Genomic DNA, 22386 nt, shown 5'->3' with positions numbered 1-22386 from the left:
GTGCCATTCTCTTGCCTGCGAATTTCAAGATTCCACAATTTTTTTCTGCTGAGTAGTATTACATTGTGTAGATGTGCCACATCTTCTTTATCCATTCTTAAATTAAGGGGCATCTAGGTTGCTTCCAGGTTCTTGCTATTACAAATAATGCTGCATGAACAGAGTTGAATAGATGTCTTTGTTGCATGGATGTGGATCATTGGGTATATGCCTAAGAGTGGGATTTCCAGGTCCTGTGGTAAACTAATTCCCATTTTCCTGAGGAACCGCAATACTGATCTCCAAAATGGCTGTACGAGTTTGCACTCCCACAAGCAGTGGAGGAGTCTTCTCTTTCTTCTTTCTCCACATACTCTGTAGCATGAGTTGTCATTGGTATTTCTACTTTAAGCCATTCTGGCAGGAGTAAGATGGTATTTCAGAGTTGTTTTGATTTGTAATTCCCTGATAGCTAAAGATATTAAGCACTTTCTTAAGAGTCTTTAAGCTTTTTTGATTTCCTCTATTGAGAATTCTTTCTTCAGTTCTGTACCCCATTTCTTAATAGGGTTGTTTGGTGTTTTGTTGACTAGTTTCTTGAGTTCTTTGTATATTTTGGAGATCAGCCCTTTGTTGGATATAGGATTGGTGAAAATCTTTTCCAAGTTTGTGGCCTGCCGTTTGGTCTTACCCACTGTGTCTTTGCCTAACAGACGCTTCTAAGTTTGAAGAGCTCCCATTTATTAATTGTTGCTCTCAGTGTCTGTGCCCCTGCAGTTATGTTCAGAAAGTGGTCTCCTATACCAATTTGTTCAAGGGTACCTCCTACTTTCTCTTCTAAGAGTTTCAGTGTGCCTGGATTGATGTTGAGGTCTTCGATCCATTTGGACTTGAGTTTTGTGCATGGAGACAGACATGGGTCTATCTGCAGTCTTCTACACACCCTCATCCAATTGTGCCAGCACCCTTTGTTGAAGATGCTTTCCTTGCCCCATTGTATTCTTTTAGATGTTTTGTTGAAAAGCAGGTGTTCATAGATGTGTGGGTTAATATCAGGATTTTGTATTCGATTACATTGGTCTACCTGTCTATTTTTATGCCAATACCAGGCTGTTTTCAGAACTATAGCTCTGTAGTAGAGCATAAAGTCAGGAATGGTAATGCCTCCTGAAGTTCTTTTATTTTATAGGGTTGTTTTGGCTATCCTGGGTCTTTTGTTTTTCCATATAAAGTTGATTATTATCCTTTCAAGGTCAGTGAAGAATAGTGGTGGGATTTTAATGGGGATTGCATTGAATCTGTAGATTGTTTTTGGCAATATTGCCATTTTTACTATGTGTATCCTACCTATCAAAGAGCATGGGGGATCTTTCCGTTTTCTGGTATCTTCTTTAATTTCTTTCTTTAGAGCCACAGAGTTCTTATTATATTGGTCTTTTACTTGTTTGGTAAGTGTTATTCCAAGATACTTTATGTTGCTTGTGGCTATTGTAAAGGGTGATGTTTCTCTGATTTCTTTCTCTGTCTCTTTGTCGTCTGAAAAAAGTAGGCCTACTGATTTTTTTTTGAGGTTATCTTGTATCCTGCTATTTTGCTGAAGGTGTTTATCAGCTGTAGGAGTTCCATGGTAGAGTTTATTGGGTCGCTTATGTAAACTATCATATCATCTGCAAATAGAGACAATTTGACTTCTTCCTTCCCAATTTGGATCCCCTTGATCTCCTTTTGTTGTCTTATAGCATTAGTTAGAACTTCTAGTATGACATTGAAGATATATGGAGAGGGCAGCCTTGTCTTGTCCCTTATTTTAGAGGAATTGATGTAAGTTTCTCTCCATTCAGTTTGGTGTTGGCAGTTGGTTTGCTGTATATTGCTCTTATTATGTTTAGGTATGTTGCTGTTATCCCTTACCTCTCCAAGACCTTTATCATGAAAGGGTGTTGAATTTTGTCGAAGACTTTTTCTGCATCTAGGGAGATAATCATATGGCATTTCTTTTTCTGTTTGTTTATATTGTGGATCACGTTGATAGATTTTCCTATGCTCAACCAGAGTGGCAGGACCATGGGTAGGGTAGGGCACAGGGTAAGAGGGCAGGCTTGCAGTGGGGATGGGTGGGGGTGTATCAGAACTCCAAGGGTGCTCTGGATGGGGACAGGAGACAGGAGTAGCAGGAGATCAGGCAAGGGGGTTGGAGAGGTTGTAGGGGACAGGCAGCCCCGATTGGATCCAGTCTCACCTCTGGCCAATAGCTAGCAGAAGAGGACAAGGGCTGAGCTGAAACTTGGGAAGTTTTTGCAGGAAAGTTGGATCTCACTGGAAACTGGAACTCTCCAACATATATCATTTTAATAAAACAATTTGGTTTCACTTTTGCTTGCTTTAAAAGAATTTTTCATGCTGATTATATTTTCACTATCAAACTAAAGTGATAGATTATCATTTTAAGAATTCACATTACTTGTCAATCTCAGTGTCTGTGCTACTGGTGTTAGGTTCAGGAAGCAGTCTCCTATACCAATTTGTTCAAGGGTACCTCCCAGTCTCTTTTCTAACAGGTTCAGTGTGGCTGGATTTATGTCTTTGATCCATTTGGACTTAAGTTTTGTGTATGGCTATAGACATGGATGTACCGTAAGTCTTCTACACACCAGTTTCCAGTTATACCAGCACCATTTGTTTTGTCGAATATGTTTTTTCCTTCCATTGTATAATTTTAGCTGTTTCATAAAAAATCAGGTGTTCATAGATGTGTGGGTTACTATCAGGATTTTCATATCAATTCTGTTGGTCTATTTGTCTATTTTTCTGCAAATACCAAGCTGTTTTCAGGACTATAACTCTATAGTAGAGTTTGAAGTCAGGGATGGTGATACCTCCAAAAATTCATTTATTGTACAGGGTTGTTTGTTTTGGCTATCCTGGATCTTTTGTTTTTTCCATATATAGTTGAGTATTGTCCTTTCAAGGTCTGTGAAGATTTTCCTGGGATTTTGTTGTGGATTGCAATGATTCTGTAGATTGTTTTTGGCATTTTTACTGTGTTGATCTTAATTATCCAAGAGCATGGGAGATATTTCCATTTCTTTAATTTCTTTCGTTAAAGACATAATGTTCTTGCTATATAGTTCTTTTAATTGTTTGGTAAGCATTACCCCAAGCTATTTAATGTTGTTTGTGGCTATTGTACTCAGGACCTTCAGATTATGAGACTGACATGCTGCCTACAGCACTAAGGAGGCACATGTTTGTGGCTTTTGTAAAGGGTGATGTTTCTCTGATTTCTGTCTCAGTTACTTTTTCATCTGTATAATAAGGCTACTGATTTTTTTGAGTTAATCTTGTACTGTGCTACTTTGTTGAAGATGTCAGTAAATATTTTGCTTTGGTTCTTATACTTTCCAATGTCTAGCCTCTCCTTGTACAGCATACATTGCACTCCATTTGCAAATTTCAAAAGAGTTCAGGCTGTCATATGAATGAATTATCTAATCCTTTAATGTCCTTTTCTGTGTAAGTTATATAGACTTGAATTTCATCCCCTGGTTAAATTACATTTCTAATTTAAGACTATCTAGCATATCATCATTAAGAGAAATTTTTAAATAAATAAAGGTAGAGGATAACAGTGACTTTTAATATTATTTTTAAATTACTTTTCAAAATGTCATAATTTCTCAGCTTATGTGTAGTTCCCAGGCATTGTTAGCATCCATGAATGCTAATTAACACTGAACTGCTTACTACAATATTTTTTCTAGAAGGCAACCTAAAAATGTCCCATTACCATGATTAAATATTTTTTGAACTTGAAGTACGTCCTCAACACTGTAAAGAAGGGCATGAGATGATTCTACTTCAAAGACATTTGTGTGCTCAGAAGTGCATCAAGGCAAGAATATTCACTCCTAATTTTTTTTTCTCAAATTATTGAACTCAGTTTTTGTAATGCTCTACTCCATAAATTTATAAAAACAAATTCTAAATAATATCCTTTGGAAAAATGCTTTCTTTAGAGGAACTTGACACTGAATAAACATAACAAACCTGCCATGTGCTTTAATCTCCATCATTTTTCCAAAATCAAATACTTCTTTCTCTGTACTTATGCTCTTTGACATTGAAAGAGTAGACATTTGAGTGAGAATAATCTGCTTCTTTAAGGTTTGCTGAGGTTTGGTCACACATCATGAAAGTGTCTTTTTGCTCCCCCACTCCTTGCTTCCTCTAAGGATACAGCTGCTGATACTGTCTGAACATTAATAGAATTCTCTTGGTAAAGGTAAAGCTTAAAGACCACTTAAAACAACTGTTCTTCCACAAAAATAAGGCACAGATATATATATATATATATATATATATATATATATATATATATATATATTATATTTTACAAAGGACTTACAATGTTTAGAGAAACCCATATATAGAAGGAATTAACAACAATAGTTAGTAGTGGTGTATGCTGAACTACATGGAAGTTCTCCACCTTCTCTAGAATCCCATGAAGTCCCAACCTAAGAACATTGGTTTGCTCTTTTCAATTGACAAGGTCTTTCTTCTGAATACATAATTGGATTAGTTTTCACCTCAGAGTACTTTACAGTGGTGGTTAAATCTATACAAATGAACTTTTAATGAACACATTTTAACAGTAGAAAAGCCATGCAGGTCTTTGCCTTTCACTGTTAGTGTCAAGCATTATAAAACTCAAATGTATAACTAAGTTAACATATTTTTATATTTTTAAGAAGAAAAGTAAGGAACTTATAATTTTAAAATAATGAATACTTAGTCATTTTAAATACTGTGACATCTGTTATACCATAAGTGCCTCCTGTTGCACTTGAACATCATAAATATGAATATGTACATGAAGTTTATTAGATACAATTGAGGCTCACAGAGAAAGTTCATCAGTTAAAAAATCACCCATGCAACTGCCATGCATTGTGCTACACCTGTCTGTCAACTCAGTACTGATGAAGACTAAGTCAAGAGGATCATTGAGGCTTGATGAATGTAGGCATTGTTGAAAAAGACTAGCTCAGTTCGGGGAGCATCCCTGGAACATAGAAATTATACAGAAATTTATAGATGAACCCACTTGAAGATCCCGTCTCACATCCAGCACTCTACACAGAGACGTGTTCACCCCCACATACATGTGCATATGTTCCCCAATTGCATTTGCATACATAGAAACAAAATCTCATTTAAAACACAGGTAAAGTGTTTCAAAATGTTGATCACATATAGTGACTGGTAACTTTCAAAACAAAATAAGAGTATATGTAAGCAAAATGTTTATGATGATTTGAACATATAAATATAAAGAAAGAGGATATAATAAAACTTTGGACTTGAAAAAGCAGAGAAAGACCATATCCATCAAGAGAAGCCCATTTGTGCTGATAGCCAATCTCTTATCTAATATAAGGGAGATAATGGAGAAAAATAAACACTGCAAGGTGTGTAACTCTCCTGAGAATACTTGGTCTTGGCCAAGCAAGACCAGAAATATTCAAATAAAAGAATAAAAGATAACTCCCCTATTTCCTTCTACCTCCCTCTCTTTTTTCCTCCCTCTCTGCTCTCTTTCTTTCCTTTTTTAAATTTTCTTTCTTCCTTTCTTTCTATTGCATGCAAATAATAATAAAAGTTGAAACAGCTCCTTTTCATAGAGACAATGAATGGAACATTCTTAGATTAAATGGACCAATCACAGTATTCCAGGCCAATCTCTTTCCTGTATCTTGTCTTAGGAAAGAGTTTCAGACTATCTTAGAGAAAATCCAAGGAAACCTGATTTGAAGCCCACAGACAATATTCACAATTTCAGAATCAAATTTTGTTTTTATAAACTTAAAAATTGGGAAGTAATTAACGAACTTGTTTGCCTGCACTAAGAGTCTTCACATAATACTATAAGCTCAACATTTTCTTGTGATGTCTTCATACAAATTTATGGCAAAAAATAATATTATTTTAAGTTTATTACATGAAATGTGCATGATAACCTACTTAGTCTTATTTTAATTGACACTATTAAAAACACACATTATAATGAGTATATCTGACACCATTCCTCATTTTTGCTTTAAATCTACACCAGTTTCAATAGTAGATTGTTTAAAATCAACTCTACTGTGAACTAGGATCTAATAAAGCTCAATGTATATATTTGAGTATTTACAATCATTATATTATTGTTAACATAATAGTCCTTTGTGTAGAGTCTCACATACATATTTGGATACATACATTGAGAATATATATTAAACACTAAATTAACTATAATTTCATATTTACCAATTACTTATAATTCCACTGTAGTAGTTTCAAAAAAAATTGCCCCCCCAAAGAAAGTAACACCTTTAATAGATGTGGCCTTGTTGGAGTACATATGATCTTGTTGGAGTAAGTGTGTCACTGAGGAGGCAACTTTTGAAGTTTTATATATTCTCAAGTCACACCCAGTTAGAAAGATCAATTCTTGTTGCCTGCAAGTCAATATGTAAGAGATTTGTGTCATGAGGGGCTCCTTGTCCCAGCAGCTTAATCCCACAGCCTCTTGGCCTCAATTAAACACACAGACAATATATTAACTGTTGTCTGGTGGCATGTGCTTCTTATTGGGTGGCTTCATCTTAATTATTAACCCATGTATACCAATTTGTGTATTTCCATGTGGTCTTGGCTTACCAGAGAAGGGGGGCAGAACTGCTACTCCTTTGGTGGCTTACATGCTACATGGCAGTATGAAGATGGCTTCTGCCTACATTTCCCAGAATTCTCCTTGTCTGGTAGCCCTGTTTATTTTTATTGCCAGGCAATTAGCCAGTGTTTTACTCATTAATCAATAAGAATATATATATATATATATATATATATATATATTTTTTTTTTTCCCCACAAACTTGACTAGTTCTCTAGCACCATGTCTGCTGGCATCTTATTACTTCACAACATGAAGAAAATGGACTGAACTGTATGTAAGCCACCTCAGTCAAATGTTTTTCTTTTATAAGAATTTCTGTGGTCATGATGTCTCTTCCTAGCAGTTGAAAGCCAAACCAATGAGATAAATACAAATTTTCTTTCATATATATATATATATATATATATATATATATATATATGTGTGTGTGTGTGTGTGTGTGTGTGTGTGTGTGTGAAACAAGTATATTTTTGCACATAATTAAGAGAAAACTATATATAACACAAATGTTTGCCTATAATATCTTCATTCAATCCACATATTTGTATTATAAGACAGCTTTATGTCAATCTCCATTGCTCTGAAAAGGAATAATATAGGGAACACCCATCAGTAAATAATGTAACATCACAGAACATATTAGTCCTTTTCATTTAACAAATATGAATTGAAAAATTGTAACTCTAAGCCCAGGCATAAGCCAGTCAGGTATTATTACCCTGGATAATTTTAGAAATCAATATTTATATTAACAACTCTATGGTATCCATTCAAGGAATGAGCCAGACAGAGTAAACTCTGAGAGGCAGAACAACATAGTATTCCAAAGACTCACTCTCCTTGGAAACATAATGTATTAACCGAATTGAATTGTTCTTGGCAATTTTTTAGTATGGCGTGGGGTCTGCCTACATTGAATAGAATAAAAATACATAGGGCAAAAGCCCATCTTTCAGATTTCTCAGAAACAAATGCAGTCATTGTAATTCTTACAATGCTAATAATTACATACTTGTGTGAAATTGAACAGGGTATGTGGTGAAATAAACTACAGTGAGTTTGACTAGATATTCCCTTTCTATATATAGGGTTGAATAGAAAATCAGCATTAAATAATTCTCTCTAACCTTCTTTGTCTATGTTTTAAGTTATAACATTAGAATCTAAATCACACATCCAGATGTGGATCATTTTTTCAAACTCTCCATGCATGAAAGTCTGCAGTAATCCTTGTGTTTCTGCCCTGTGTATTGTTATTGTTTTTCTTCTTTTTTAAATTTTATTTTTATATATTAATCCCAGTTCCCTCTCCCTCTCTCCTTCTTTCCCACTCTCCTACTTTCCCTCTCTCCCACCCTCTGATGACCCCCGACCACCCTCCCCTCCCACCTCCCCCTACTCCACATTGCCTTGTGTATTGTTATCATATGGTGACGAATTCAAGATCATAGATAAGCATCATCTGATATTAGTGTTTTACTTAAGGAATAAGTCCATCTTTACCTACCCTATAAGGTCTGGTTCTTTATCAGGTACTTTTCTATAACATCTCTCTTTTCAAAAACTATGTAGAGCACTAACTATACACATGTAAAGAATATCACTTGAAATACTACTTGACATATAGTATCTATGAGCTTTACAACTATAATTAAAATATGTGACAAAATGAAACAAAAAGTTGTTAGGAGTCCAACCGAGAAAAATGTTGCTACCAAGAAGCCTTGCTTTTGTCTGTTTTTTTTTTTTTTTTTTTTTTTTTTTTTTTTTTTTTTGGTTTCTAAAACCCTTTAATAAGCTTCTGGCTTCTGTTAAGTTTTAGGTGTAAGTTATTATTAGCCACTTTGCAGTGCCATATATTATGAGGAAGGTTTTCCTGCCAGACTGGTCCCACCGCCAAGCCAGCCCCAATTAACACACAGTGACTCTGTATTAGGTATAACACTGTTGGCCAGTTACTTGATTCTTATTGGCTAGCTCTGTCTTAAGTATTAACCTATTTCTATTAATCTAAGTATTTCCATGTGGTATCATCTTACCGGAGAGTGTACTTTGCTACAACTCTCTCCATCTATCTTTTCACAAAGCTATGTAGAGCACTAACTATACACATGTAAAGATTATGACTTGAAATACTCTTTGACATATATTATCTATGAGCTTTACAACTGTAAATAAAATATAAGCCAAAATAAAACAAAAAATGATATAAATTTTATATGCTGGATATTCCAATTATTATATACATTGATAGCACATACCAAATTGACTTTTGTAAATAATTTAATTTTGGTCAAATAATTAAATAACTATTTTCATAGTATCAAAATACTATGAAATCACAATATTATATATGTTTATCTTTAATGTCTAGGGCTTTGACAGGGACATATGGGTCTATTACTTATGACTATTCAACGTTATTTTGTTTAACAAATTTACTTTATTTAACAAATTCAAAAGTAAGCTTTAACTAAAATTTTAAAGAAATGTCTTTATAGTGTTGATTGTTTCATGTTTCAGCAATTCATTGTCTTCTCCTTGGAAATTTAGAAGAATATATGCTGCAATGTTTACTTGACACTTAAAGAATCCAATCCTCTATAGTTGATGTACTGATGTCTTCAGTCCAATAGTAGTAGTTAGTGTGGGATAGATAGCAAATTCTAAAGTGCAGTGAGAGTATTGAGTACATAGCCCAATACATCATGAGGCCCATCACAGCAAGCTCAGTCCCTTTAATCTTTTAAATGTGACTGCAGTTCAGATTCTACCATCCAAACTAAAGACTACATTATTAAGATTTAACAAAAATAGGCATGCACTGGGGAGCCCATCCAGGCAGACCTGCCTATGCAGAGTCTGCCAGCATCCTGGTCCTGCCTCCACTCACAGAAGGAGCCCACCTTCTGGTGTCTTGCTCAGAGCCCCCACAGGACTGGGTTCCCTGCACAGAGTAACCTGTCCCAACAGTCCAGCCCATCCACTGGACAAGGAGAGTCATTGGACACAGGAAATCTAGAGAATCTTCAGGTCATACTTTGAAAACAATACTACGCAAAATTTGAAAATTCAATGGAAATAGACAATTGTCTTGGAAGACATCACTTACCAAATTTAAATCAAGAATGGATATGCAAATTAAATAACCCTATAACTGTTAATAAAATCGAGTTCATCTATGTTCATAGCAGCATTGTTTGTAATAGCCTGAATTTGGTATCAACCTAAATGCCCCTCAACTGAAGAATGGATGGAGAAAATGTGGTACATTTACAGAAAGGTGTACTAGTTAGTGGAAAAAAATAGAAACTTGTAATTTTCAGGTAAATGGATGGAACTAGAAGAAACCATCCTGAGTAAGGTAACTCAGTCACAAAAAGACAAACACAGTATATACTCAGTCATATGTGTTTTTTAAACATAGAGCAATGATTAACAGCCTAAAATCCACTCCATCAGAAAACGTAGCACACAAAGAGGACCCTAACAGAGCCATACAATGTCCCCTTGAGAAGGGGAAAGTGATAATCTCCCAAGTAAATCAGGAGCGTGGAGATAGGGGAGAGGGAGTTAGAGGTAAGAGGAGGGGAGAGGTGGCCATGATGGAGCAGGAAGATTGAGTCAGGAAAAGAATAGCAGATAGCAAGAAAAGAGATACAATAATAGAGGGAGATAATATAGGTTTTAAGAGAAATCTGGCACAAGGAAAATGACACAGTTCTACAAGGATTACCCCAACTAACAATCTAAGCTATAGTGAAGAGGCTACCTTAAATTCCCTTCCCTATTAATGAGATTGATGACTACATTATATGCCATCCCATAGCTAATGGCAACAGAAACAGACTAAACATGGAGTGAATTCTTGGAATCCAACTGCAGACATGGTGGAGTGATAAGCAATCAGGTCATGAACAGGTTGGAGAATTCCAGAGCACAAGGGAGAGCTCATGTACTCCAGCTTGATAGCTGGAAAACCAGCAAAGAACTGACTCAGATTCCCTGAATGTGGTGTTAGTTGAGAGGACTGGGCAGTCCATGGGAACTCTGGTAGTGGATCAGTATTTATTCCTAGTATATTAATGAACTTTGGGAGCTCATTCCACCTCAAGAGATACTCCCTCATCCTGGTCACATGGTGGAGGGACTGGGCCCTGCTCCAAATGATATGACAGAATTGAAGACTCCTCATGGAAGACCTCACCCTCCCTAGGGAGCAGAAAGGGGATGGATTTGGTGTTGGTGGGATAAACAGGGGAGATCAGGAGAATGTGAGAACTGGGATTATTTTATAAAGCAAGCTTGTTTCACATTTAAATAGAAAATTATTTAAAAAGAAAAAAAACAGAAAAAACACAAAAGAAAGATTAATAAAAGATTTTTTATATGTGTCTGTGTTTGTAATATACATACTTGTATGTGGGACCTTAGAGAGACAAAAGGAGATATTGAATACCATGTAAGTGGACAAATAAATAGTTGTGAGCCAGTTCATACGGACTGTGGGAAACAGTGTCCAATCCTCTGCCGAACCACAAATATTATTAGTCATTCACTCGTCGTTTCAGATCTGCAAAGTATCTATTTTCATAAGGTTTTGCCTCAAGATAAGCCTACCATGATAAGCTACTTTTAAACTCAACTGTTCCACATGACATAGTATAATAAATGTAAAATTCAGCAGTAATGATCAGATTGAATTTCTAGAGCTATATGAGAATTCTTTTTACAGTGTCAGGCATGATTTCAACACACTCAATTTATGGACACAAAAGTATTTTAAAAGTATCCACAGAGAATATATTTTGTTTTTATTTTATTTTTAAAAGTTGTGGCAAAGCCAGTTGTACTATGTATTCTCTTAAATAAAATAGTTCCATTTTTTAAAAAGTGTTCAGTACTGAAAGGAAAGCACAACCAGGTGACAAGTTTTTCATAAGTAGCAGTTTTAATAGCTGTATTTTTAGAGTAGTATTTTGATTATATTCAGCTTTAAATTGAAAGTAGAAATTGATAAGGAATTTTCTAAAGTTAAAGTATCTGGAAATATTCTTTGCAGATTTAATAATTTGATTTCACTTTCAATATTTTTCTAATAATACCCTGTAATATTTAATTAATATTGTGGTTTAAAATATCTATAAATTACCATTTATGGATAGCGAATGATAAGACTAAACATGATCTTGTAAATTTTATGTTTATTCATAAACAGGGTTACAAATAGATGCAGGAAGTTGCACCTGCTTAAGGAACTTGCTCTCACAGATTGTAATTACTGAGTCTCATCATAGTCACTAGATGAGTTTTCTGTCATAAGATGGAGTTAATTAAGTGCATTCTCTGTAAATAATTTGTATATATTTAATATGGAAACAACCACTGTAGTTACTTAAAAAGTGGTATATGTCCAATCTTACATTGGCCTTCTGAACTAAATTATGATTGAGGTAAATAAAAAAGCAAAACTTTTACAGACATGGTGTCAATATCTTCTATATACTGTACCATTAAATCAGCTAAGTTGATTAGTTCTGTAGTCATAATTGGAGTTAATAATCATGGGGGGGTTTTACACATGAGATAAAATAAAAATAAAGTAGCTTATCTCCAGTGAGATAAAAGTGGGCTATAAATCAGATGAATTCAATGTTGTGCATATTTCTGTACTTGCAAACCTATTTTCTTTCTTGAATTATTACAAGGTAAATATGATTGTATGATTATCAAGTACACTTTTTTTTTTTACCACAACAAATAGTAAATTACATTCCTTTGTAAAAGACAAACTGTCTATAATTACCAAGATACATTTCTGGATACCTACAAATAAAATTTCTGGTAAATATGTTCTTTAATAGTTTAAATAAATAATTTTTGTAACACACATATCACATGATTACAAGTTCAAGTGAATCATAAAAAAATTAAATTAAAAGATACTAATCACATTATTAGAGGGACCTCTATTACCTAAGAATCCATTGTATATTGGCAATTATTCTCTGTGTTGCATTTTAGGTGCAAATAATATTTATAAAGCCAGCCTAGTAGAAAACATCCTTGTGTGTGTTCTATATTGATGTCTGATCTTTCTCTGAGAGGAAAAATTGAAATCTCTACATTCCAGACCTATGACTATTCAGAAATAATTTCAAGGTTAACCATATTGGTGGAAAAACTGAGAATAAATTGCATTAATTCCAGACCTAAAAGGGAGTGTTTATTTACGTGTATAAATCAACATAAAGATAGCTGCATAGCTGAAGAAAAACCATGCAACTACTTTGTACCTACCAATCATTAAAAAGTCTGTCGCTTCATAACTCTCTTCCTCTAGCAGTAATTAACAATTTTTAAATATATGACACTCAGAGCTGTCTGTTTCATCTCGTCCTGCTTCATTTCTGAGCTAATGACTTAGTCTTAAGCACATTTCTTTTAGATAATCACAGATGCTGACAATTCAAACACATGCCCACTGTGGGGTGTCAGGATATATTATATGTATGAGATGTTATACAATATGTGAAATGACAGGCATTTGCGTATATGCAAAATTTATCTAATACACTATTTTAGATTATCTAGGGGTAATTTTGGCTGGATTTTTCATTGTAGGCACTCATTATCTCTGAGCAGACAACATGCTAATATAAGAGAACTCTAAAAATGTCGAGTTAGCCTTATTAAATGCACAATCCAAGCACAGTACCTTGAAATTACTGACATTAGTAAATTACATGGCTCTACAAAGTCATATTGAAGGGCTTACTTGTCCAGTGTATCAGATAAATGGTACTTTGTTTCATCTTGACTTTTTGGCTCTTTAAACAATCAATATAATACTCAGAATTTTATGTCAAAAAATGAACTTTATTACCCTAACTTTGTAATTAATATTCAACAAGGCATCTAATCAAAGCATCCCTTTCTCATTAGTACAGTTCTGACAGTTTCATCATCAAGTGGCAAGTGTTCCAGAAAATTGTGTTGATATCTTATCATATGTGTCAAGAACTTGATCTTTCTTTCTATTATGTCAGATTAGGGAAAGGAACCAATTTCCATTATGAATATGTGATAGAGAGCAAGTGATGCTTTTCCAACAAAATTGTCTAATAGAAAATGCATTGAGCTTTCTATTCCATGCCCATATATTCCACAAAGGACACATATACTAAAATATTAATTAGGCAATGCAATATTAATGAGCTAGTTAAATAATCCAAAGCCCTTGAAATCAATTAGTTATTTGATTTTACTTAAGCTTTAAATTCTGAAAGAAAAAAGCAAATGAATTATTGGAATTTATGTGTGGCTATAGAGGCCATGATTGCATTAGGTTCTTTTTGTAAGTTTTTTAGATGAATTTTGTGTATTCTTCTATTTATCATTTCACGATTTACATATTTTATTAATTTTTTATCACAGGCATAAAACTATTAATATTCTATCTTTATTCTTTGCACATGAAACTACTCCTCCAAATTGTTAAAAATACATGAATGCATATGAAACAGTAACTACTTATATAGACAAATACTGTAATAAGAGATAAGATAATTATTTTTCAACTTTGTTCACCATCATTGTTAATTTACATAAATATTCCAGTCTTCAGTCTCATTTTCAATGTTTATTCTAACCAGAAATTCAATACATTGCAAAGTCAAATGGCCTTTAGAGTCATTACATATAAACACAAGAAAAGAAGATTATTCTATTTTTGTGATGATGTTTTAGACATTAAAATAATTTATAATAAGAATAAACCTATAAGTAAAACCCAATAAAGGCAAATCTGAGCAGGAATTAATTTTTGAAAATGTGAAAAGTGAGTCTATCTTGAGACATAAGGTTTTCTTGCATTTCTTCTGATCATATTCTTCAAAAGAGATAAACTCATATCCTGTGACAATTTTATCTTAAATATGAATGAAAATGACATCACTGAAAATAATAAACCTAGGTTATTCCCGGTCTTTATACATTCTGAATGTAGTCATATGTATTATTTTATGAGAAAAACGAGGACAAATAAGCTTTCACAAAAGTTCATATGTGTTTCCAACAGATTGAGTATAAGCATTTAGTATGAAAATTTTACAACATGTATGAATTACATTTTGATATTGCATATGCAAAATAATTAAGTTAGTAGATGTGTGGGATTTTAATTAGAGTTTCTGTTGCTGTGATGAAACATTATGACCAAAAATTAAATTGGGGAGTAAAGAGCTTATTTGTCTTACAGTTTTTCATTTTAGTCCTTCAGTAAAGGAATCCAAGGCAAGAATCACAATAGGGCGGGAAGTAGGAGATAGTAGCTGATATAGAGGTCGTGAAGGAGTGCTGCCTAATATTTTGCTTATCATAGCTTGGTTTGTTAAGAAACCTACGGCCTTAAGTCCAGGGATAGCAATACACACCATGGACTGGGTCCTGCCCCATCAATTACTAATTAAGAAATATCATACAGGATCTTATGGTGAATTTTTTTTTGAAGCTCCCTTCTTTCATTTCAGTCAGGTTGACATAACACTAACCAGAAAAAATGTTTTCTTTTCTTATTTAAATCCTGAGTTGAAAGACAAGCTGTGTCATAACTCTCTATGGTAAATGTTAATGGAATACTATGAATACATGCTGAAAATCATGCATTTTAATTTCCTGTTGAATATATGGGTGTGTGTATTTTGCTCATTTAATGAAAAGCTATGAATATCACAGTCTATTTCTAAATACATCAACAAGTTCCTTTAAAAAAAAAAAAAAGAAAATTTTAAGCCTAATTGACATTCATCTCAATGAAAAGTATTGGTAATAAGTCCTTAATGCTCACTTAGTCAATATCCTTAATTATGTCTCAAATATATATTGTAAAACTTTTATTTTTCTCAACAAAATATAGTTGTCTTTTACTCTAGAATACTTACATATTTTATATTGAAGGGGGATATGACATAAATTAATTAATGCAATACATCTAATGTTTTGGGATTATCTGTTTAAATGTTGAAATTACACTTGGTTTGTATTTATTTTTTCTCTACATTCTTTCAACTTCTGTTCAAATAAAAGTAGTGTATATTTTATTATAATTCAATTAACATGCATTAAAATTATTTATCAGTATAATCAATATTCTAGAAAAGAGAATAAAAACAAAGTATAATACTAATACAAAAAATGCTAAACCAGTTCTTAATAATTTTCTGAATATTATCATTGTGTTCTAGAATGATAGAATATAATAATGTAAGATATAATAATGTTCTATAAACATAATTTTGTTCTATAAGCACAAACCAAAATTACCTTATTTTTTGTATTAGTATTTATTATTAATATATCTAAATATTAGAAATAATGTGCATGTCTTATATGACATCATTTTCTATACCAGTAAAATAGAATTGCAAAATATGTGTTTTCTCTTTATACATAGTATTGTGGTGATAAAATTAACAAAAATTTATGAATTTTAAAAGGCAATATAACTAGTTTTAGAATCTTATTGAAATGATTTGCTAAGTTCTTACACTTCATTAGTTTTTAGAATTTTTGATGATGTACTTTGATCTTGTTTTCCTTCTACCACTCTCTCATATTCACTCCACTTCCCTATCTACTCTTCTTTCTATCTTATTATTAATTATTACCAATTATTAAAACTACTAACTTGTTTTCTGTTGCTTCTATATTTTTGTATATGGGAAATTCTATTGGAGTCTTGTCAACCTACCAGGGGCTACACACTTGAAAAAACTACTATTTTTGGTGATTTTTAAAATATAATTAAACTGTGGTTGTGTTTTTTTATGTTTCTGTGCTTATCATTGACTTCTGAAGCATGCTAAGGCTTCAGAACAAACTATAGTTTATAGTTCTATGCTATTTTATCCTGAATAATTTTATTGTATTCATTCAAAAAAGTCTTAAAATACTGTAGTTACTAAACTATAGCATAAATGTTATATTTCATTTTGATTGTATAGTTTTTATTTTTATAGAGTAATCAACATTTTAAAGTCACTCATCACTTTTTGTTAGATAAATTTATTGCTTTACATAGTTTATAGAGATGCTTGAAAATAGGAAAAGCTGTCTAGTACATATCCAGTTAGCATCAGTCCATTGTTTTAATGAAAGCCACTTCAGGTTATTTTTTTTTGAAACTGTCCTTCTTCAAAAACAAAATATTTCCAAAAAAACAAACTTGAGTGACCAGAGAATGTTCACTTAACTGGCAAAATTCTAAGGTTAACTATCATAAGGTTTGGTAAATAACTTACATATTTATGTCTAAAATATATTTTATTCTTAATTATGTTAGTTCAATATGCTAGTGACATTAATGACAGTTTTACTGTCTAGCCAAAGAGAACTTCTTACTACTTAAAATCGTGAATGTGTATATATTTATGCACCTAAGTTAGAATGTGTATTTTCTCAGCACCATGCTGAGAGGAAATATGAGGTTATATTCTGTATGATAGGAAATATGAGGTTATATCTATTTACACAATTGCTGATGTGAGTGTCCTCCAGACAATATGAATAATCACAGTACTGAAAACGTCCCATAAGTAAACTGAGGCAAAGAAATGAAAGGTGGGTAAGAAAAACACATTGATTCTCTCTTTCTGTAATAATTATATATATATATATATATATGAATTTATATCTTGAATATGTATATGGTCTTATGTAACATAATAGAGAACCAGGTGTATATAGGAAGGTTTAGAGGAAGTAAAGCGAAGAGGGGATTGAAAAACTATACTATAAATTTGAGATTTCTTAAATTTCCTCTTTCCTTTAATCCTTCCAAACCTTCCCATTTACACTCTTGGTTCTTTCTTAGTAATCTGTAGAACATTCCACCCAAACATCAAAGGTTATGCATTCTATTTAGCAGGCCATGAAGTTTCTATAAAATGGATCATATCCCACGGTACAAACATGTTACTCTTAATAACATCAGACCTGCAACAGCAACATGAACTTGACAATGACAGAACAATCAAATTGTATTACAAAGACAGGGTGGAATATCAGCCACACAGACAATGATTCACCAGACTTTGTGAGCTTGACCTGGATAACTTCTGCTGGTAAACAAGCACATCTCCATAACACATTCAAGGAGTTATAAAACATTAATAGACAACTGTGAGTCTCTTTTGCAAGTTACCCTAATCTTCATAAACAGAGATTCAACAGTATTTTCTGAGAATCTGCTCAAATTTACACATCATTCAATTTTGCTATGTTATTTTCAATATACATGTCACTTAGTAGTAAAAATTTTGATAAAAATATTGCAGATTTATTGGCTATGATGTCTGCACTGAGAAGCAAAGAAATATTGTGTCATATGTGCTGAACATTTTGCAAAATGTTCAGTCAAGTTAACTCTTTAAATCTTTACAACATTAGGGAGTGCTAACTTTTTTTTTTTTTGCAGATGGCAAACCTGCCCCACTCAAGTGACACAAGTAGCACAAAGATAGAATATATTTACTTGTATTCCAGTGAAAAAGGTAGTTATGTAGATAGAAGAAAGAAATTATGGAAATGCAGTGACATATACAAAGTACTTAATGCAATTTAGGAAGGATGACAGGTTGTTTTGAGTTAAGAAACAAAGGTAGTTATTAGAAAAAGATAAAGATCAGATATAAATGAGCAATTTAAGATTTTTTGAAAAGAAAAAAATTGCCTATATTGGCAGGTGGGCAGAAGGTGTATACAGTATGAATAGATTGAAGCCAAAGTATATAGAAGATAAAATCCAATATATCAGGCATAGAAAAATCAGGATTTGAAGCAGAGATAAAAAATGAGTTTTAGAGCATCAGGGAATCTTAGCTGCTAAGGTGAGGAAAGCAAGTTTGGCAGTGAAGAAATGTTTTACTAGAAAAATTCTTAGGTTTGTGTTTTTGAGCATGTGTGAGAAAAGCATTTTCCCTGATTTATTGCCTGTATTATGTTGTTATTGTTGAACACAATATGCAAGAGTTGGAGAAAATTTATGCAGTTCATCTATTTCAGCCACATTTGGTGCTAACAAATTTGTAAACACAAATTAATGTGAAGAGTAAAATACTGAAGCATAATGACAAATGATAATTTTTATGATTTGGGATGGAAAATTATATTCATTTTTTGTTCCTTGTGAGACCTATAGCTAAAGAAGAAAGATATTACCCCAAAAAGTAAGTACAGATAATAAATATTTTATTGCTTTTCATACAAAATATTGCCCCATAATTGAGTTAAAATCTTTTTTATTTTAATGTTATTGAAAACTTTTCTTTTCTCAGTAGATGAGTGTAAAAGGAAAGAACATTCATAAATTATTCTGTAGAAAGTGGAAATGTCTTTATTAACAGCTCGAATAGAAAAACAGCTAGTACTTCATGTTTGGCATTTCTATGAGGACATTGCCTTTTCCACTCATTTATTTTTACTACCACACTATAATAAAACTAATAGTATTTTTCTCATTTTATATATGAAGGGACTAGAAAGAGACCATGTGATCCATGTCTTATGCTATGTTCTTTCTGAGAGTTGGATCACATGGTAAATAAATATTGTATCTTGGGATTTATTTATTTATTTATTTATTTTTAAATATGGGTGTGTTCCTTTCATGAATGTCTGTATACCATGTGTGTTCACAGTCTGAAGAGACCAGAAGAGGAATTCAGATACTCTGGATATGGAGTTACAGATGGGTGTAAGTAACAGTGTTGAGAACAAACCTGAGACATCTGCAAGTGGAAAAATTGCTCTTAACCACTGATGCATTTAAATCCCACACAGACATATTTTTTTTTTTTTTTTGTATTTTCACATTTAAGATAAAGTTTTCCTTTCTTTGTTTTATGATTTTTTTTAAAAATGTCTATGTGGTATTCTTTAGTGACATAGGTTTCACTTATTATTGTACATACAATCAATAGATAGTAAATGATACACTGCAGTAGGATAAACTTCTCTGACACATAATAGGATGGTTTACAGGGTTCTGAGCTTTATCATTGTTTTCCCCAAACTACTGACTCCGCTACATTAACTTCTAGTTGCTTCTACTTACACCAAAAAGAAACATTTTCTGAGTAATCTCTGATTTCTCACCATTACTATCATCAGTATACAATCTATTCTTATAATTGCCATTGATTAACAAAAGTACAGGTAGCACTCAATTTATTTTTCCTGAAAGTTCTTTCCCTCTGAATATACAGGAGTTGATGAATGGGGAGAAATATTTTAAATAGTGAATTTGTTAAAAAGACAATCAGTATGGATCCTCCTACATACAAAAAAAAAATCTACTTAGGTGAAATGTCAGACTATTCCTCTCACTGATTTGATCTAAAGCAATTTTCTTAATCAATTACCTTATACTCTATAATGGAAGAATGCCCTTGCTTTCCATGGAATGTATTGTAAGTCATTTCTTTGGCCAAAATGCTTTTAGCATTTGATCATTCATGACCTTGACTAATTTATCAGTAGAAATATTATCTATCTTAAGCTTTTAAATAATGGCATGGGTAAAGGTAATTATTTAAAATATTAGAAATTTAAAATATCTAGTAGTTGTTCAGTAAATCTCCTTTACTAATTTTAAAATACCATGTGAGAAAAATTGTATTATATGCCAGCATGGACATGAGCTTAATTTCTGGTAAATTTATTATATGGCTAGATTATTTTACTTGATAAAGTTTCAAATATTAGGAAATACTATGTGTTACCATAAATGAAAAAATAGTATTTTAGTTTATAACTAAAAATATCTTGGGGGTTATTTGTTTTGTCCAACTTTTTATAGCTAAATGGACTCTTTAGTTGAAGTTAAGGGCAGTTGGAGGAAAGAGTATTGAAAAACAGTAAATGGTGATAATTATGATCATATTAAAATGATTCAAACACCATAAATATGGTTAAGAATTAAGCTGACCTCATACAGTATGATTTTCTCCTACATGACATTGTTTACCCTCCCAAATCTTTTGGCACTTTTTTTTTTTTTTTTTTTTTTTTTTTTTTGCTTTTGCCACATAAAACAATTTCAATATGATGGGATGTCAATGGTAGTATTAGGAACTGAGATCAAGAATTTCTGGATTTCAATCATCCACAGAGCAACCCTCCAAGAAACTTTCTGAATCACATTTGCCAGCCTGTGCCAGACCTGGAGAGAGCCAAGCTCTGTCGTTCAGATGCTTTCAGCTTCAATAAACTGTGACAGTTTACAGCATCTATTGTTTTCAAGGGAGCATCTGTTTTCATCATATTCTGGATCATTAGGAAGATTGCCACATTGCTGAGGTCTTAGGTTTGTTAACAACTTTCAAATCTAGTAGTGATAGTCTCTGCATCCAAGGATGGCTTGTCCCATTAGTATATAGGCATGAAATCAAAATATCAAGGCAGTAATGGTATTCAGAAGTTTATTACTGATACTGAGAAATTATATTTTTACAACAGATTTTTTTATTTTCATTATATATCAACTGCAATTTCAGGCTTTGCTGAATCACAACTTTTTCATGAAGTATCTCTATTTTCATGTACAAATCAAATTTAATTGGTTGATTTTCTTAAAAGTACTATGAGCACTCGTTTCAGAATCATTTACTATCTATCTGCAGTATGTATATTATTATATAACTTTGTAATATGGTACCTGATGTCAGTGAGACTTTTGGTAGGGTGGTAGGGTAAGATGCATATTGAACTCCCGTTTATTTTCAGATATCAATATGCTATATAAAGAATAAATTGAAAGGTTATAATATGGAGAGGTGTGTGTGTGTTTTGGAGGATTATTATTTATTTAAATTAAAAACAATATTATTTTATATACCGATCCCATTTCCCTCTCCCTCCTGTCCTGCCATGCCACCCACCAACCCACATCACACCCCCTTATACACCCCTCAGGGAATGCTAGGCCCCCCAAGGGGGAATCATCGAAGTCTGTCACATCATTTCGGACAGGGCCTAAGCCCTCCTCCTTGTATCTAGGCTGAAACAGTATCTCTCCATAGGGAATGGGTTCCCAAAGCCCATTTGTGCACTAGGAATAAATACTGGTTCCATTGCCAGCGGTCCCGTAAACTACCCTGGTCTTAAAACTGACACCCACGTTCAGGGGTCCTGGTTTGGTCCTGTGTTGTTTTCCCAGTTGTTAGATTGGTGTCGTGCATTTCCATTTGCTCAGGTCAGCTGTTTACTGTGAGCTTCCCCAGCCTGGTCTTGAAGCCTTTGTTCCTCCCTCTCTACAATTGGATCCCCGGTGTTCACCTTGGTGTTTAGTTGTAGACATCTGCTGTTTTGGAGGATTATTAAGCTTAAATTTTATTAATTGCTAGTATTCAAAAAGGATTCAAAAGAAAAGAAAACAAAAGAAAGATGAGGTAGAATAATCGTTATTCTTAAGCAGAATAAACAAGAAATTGTACACGTTTACCCAATGGAAGGAAGCCAGTGGGAGTGCCATGAATTCTAACCAAGGTGAGAATAGGACGAGGCTATATACGGGATAAATGGCCCTGACATATATTCTCTTTTCTGACTTGACACGGATTCTTTGAAAGTTATGATATATTCAATGCAATAAGAATCCATTAAGGGTGGTGCAGGTTAAAATAATT

This window comes from Phodopus roborovskii, unplaced genomic scaffold, assembly GCF_943737965.1.
Source record: "Phodopus roborovskii unplaced genomic scaffold, PHOROB, whole genome shotgun sequence".
Lineage (NCBI taxonomy): Eukaryota > Metazoa > Chordata > Mammalia > Rodentia > Cricetidae > Phodopus > Phodopus roborovskii.
This window is presented reverse-complemented; position numbering follows the sequence as displayed.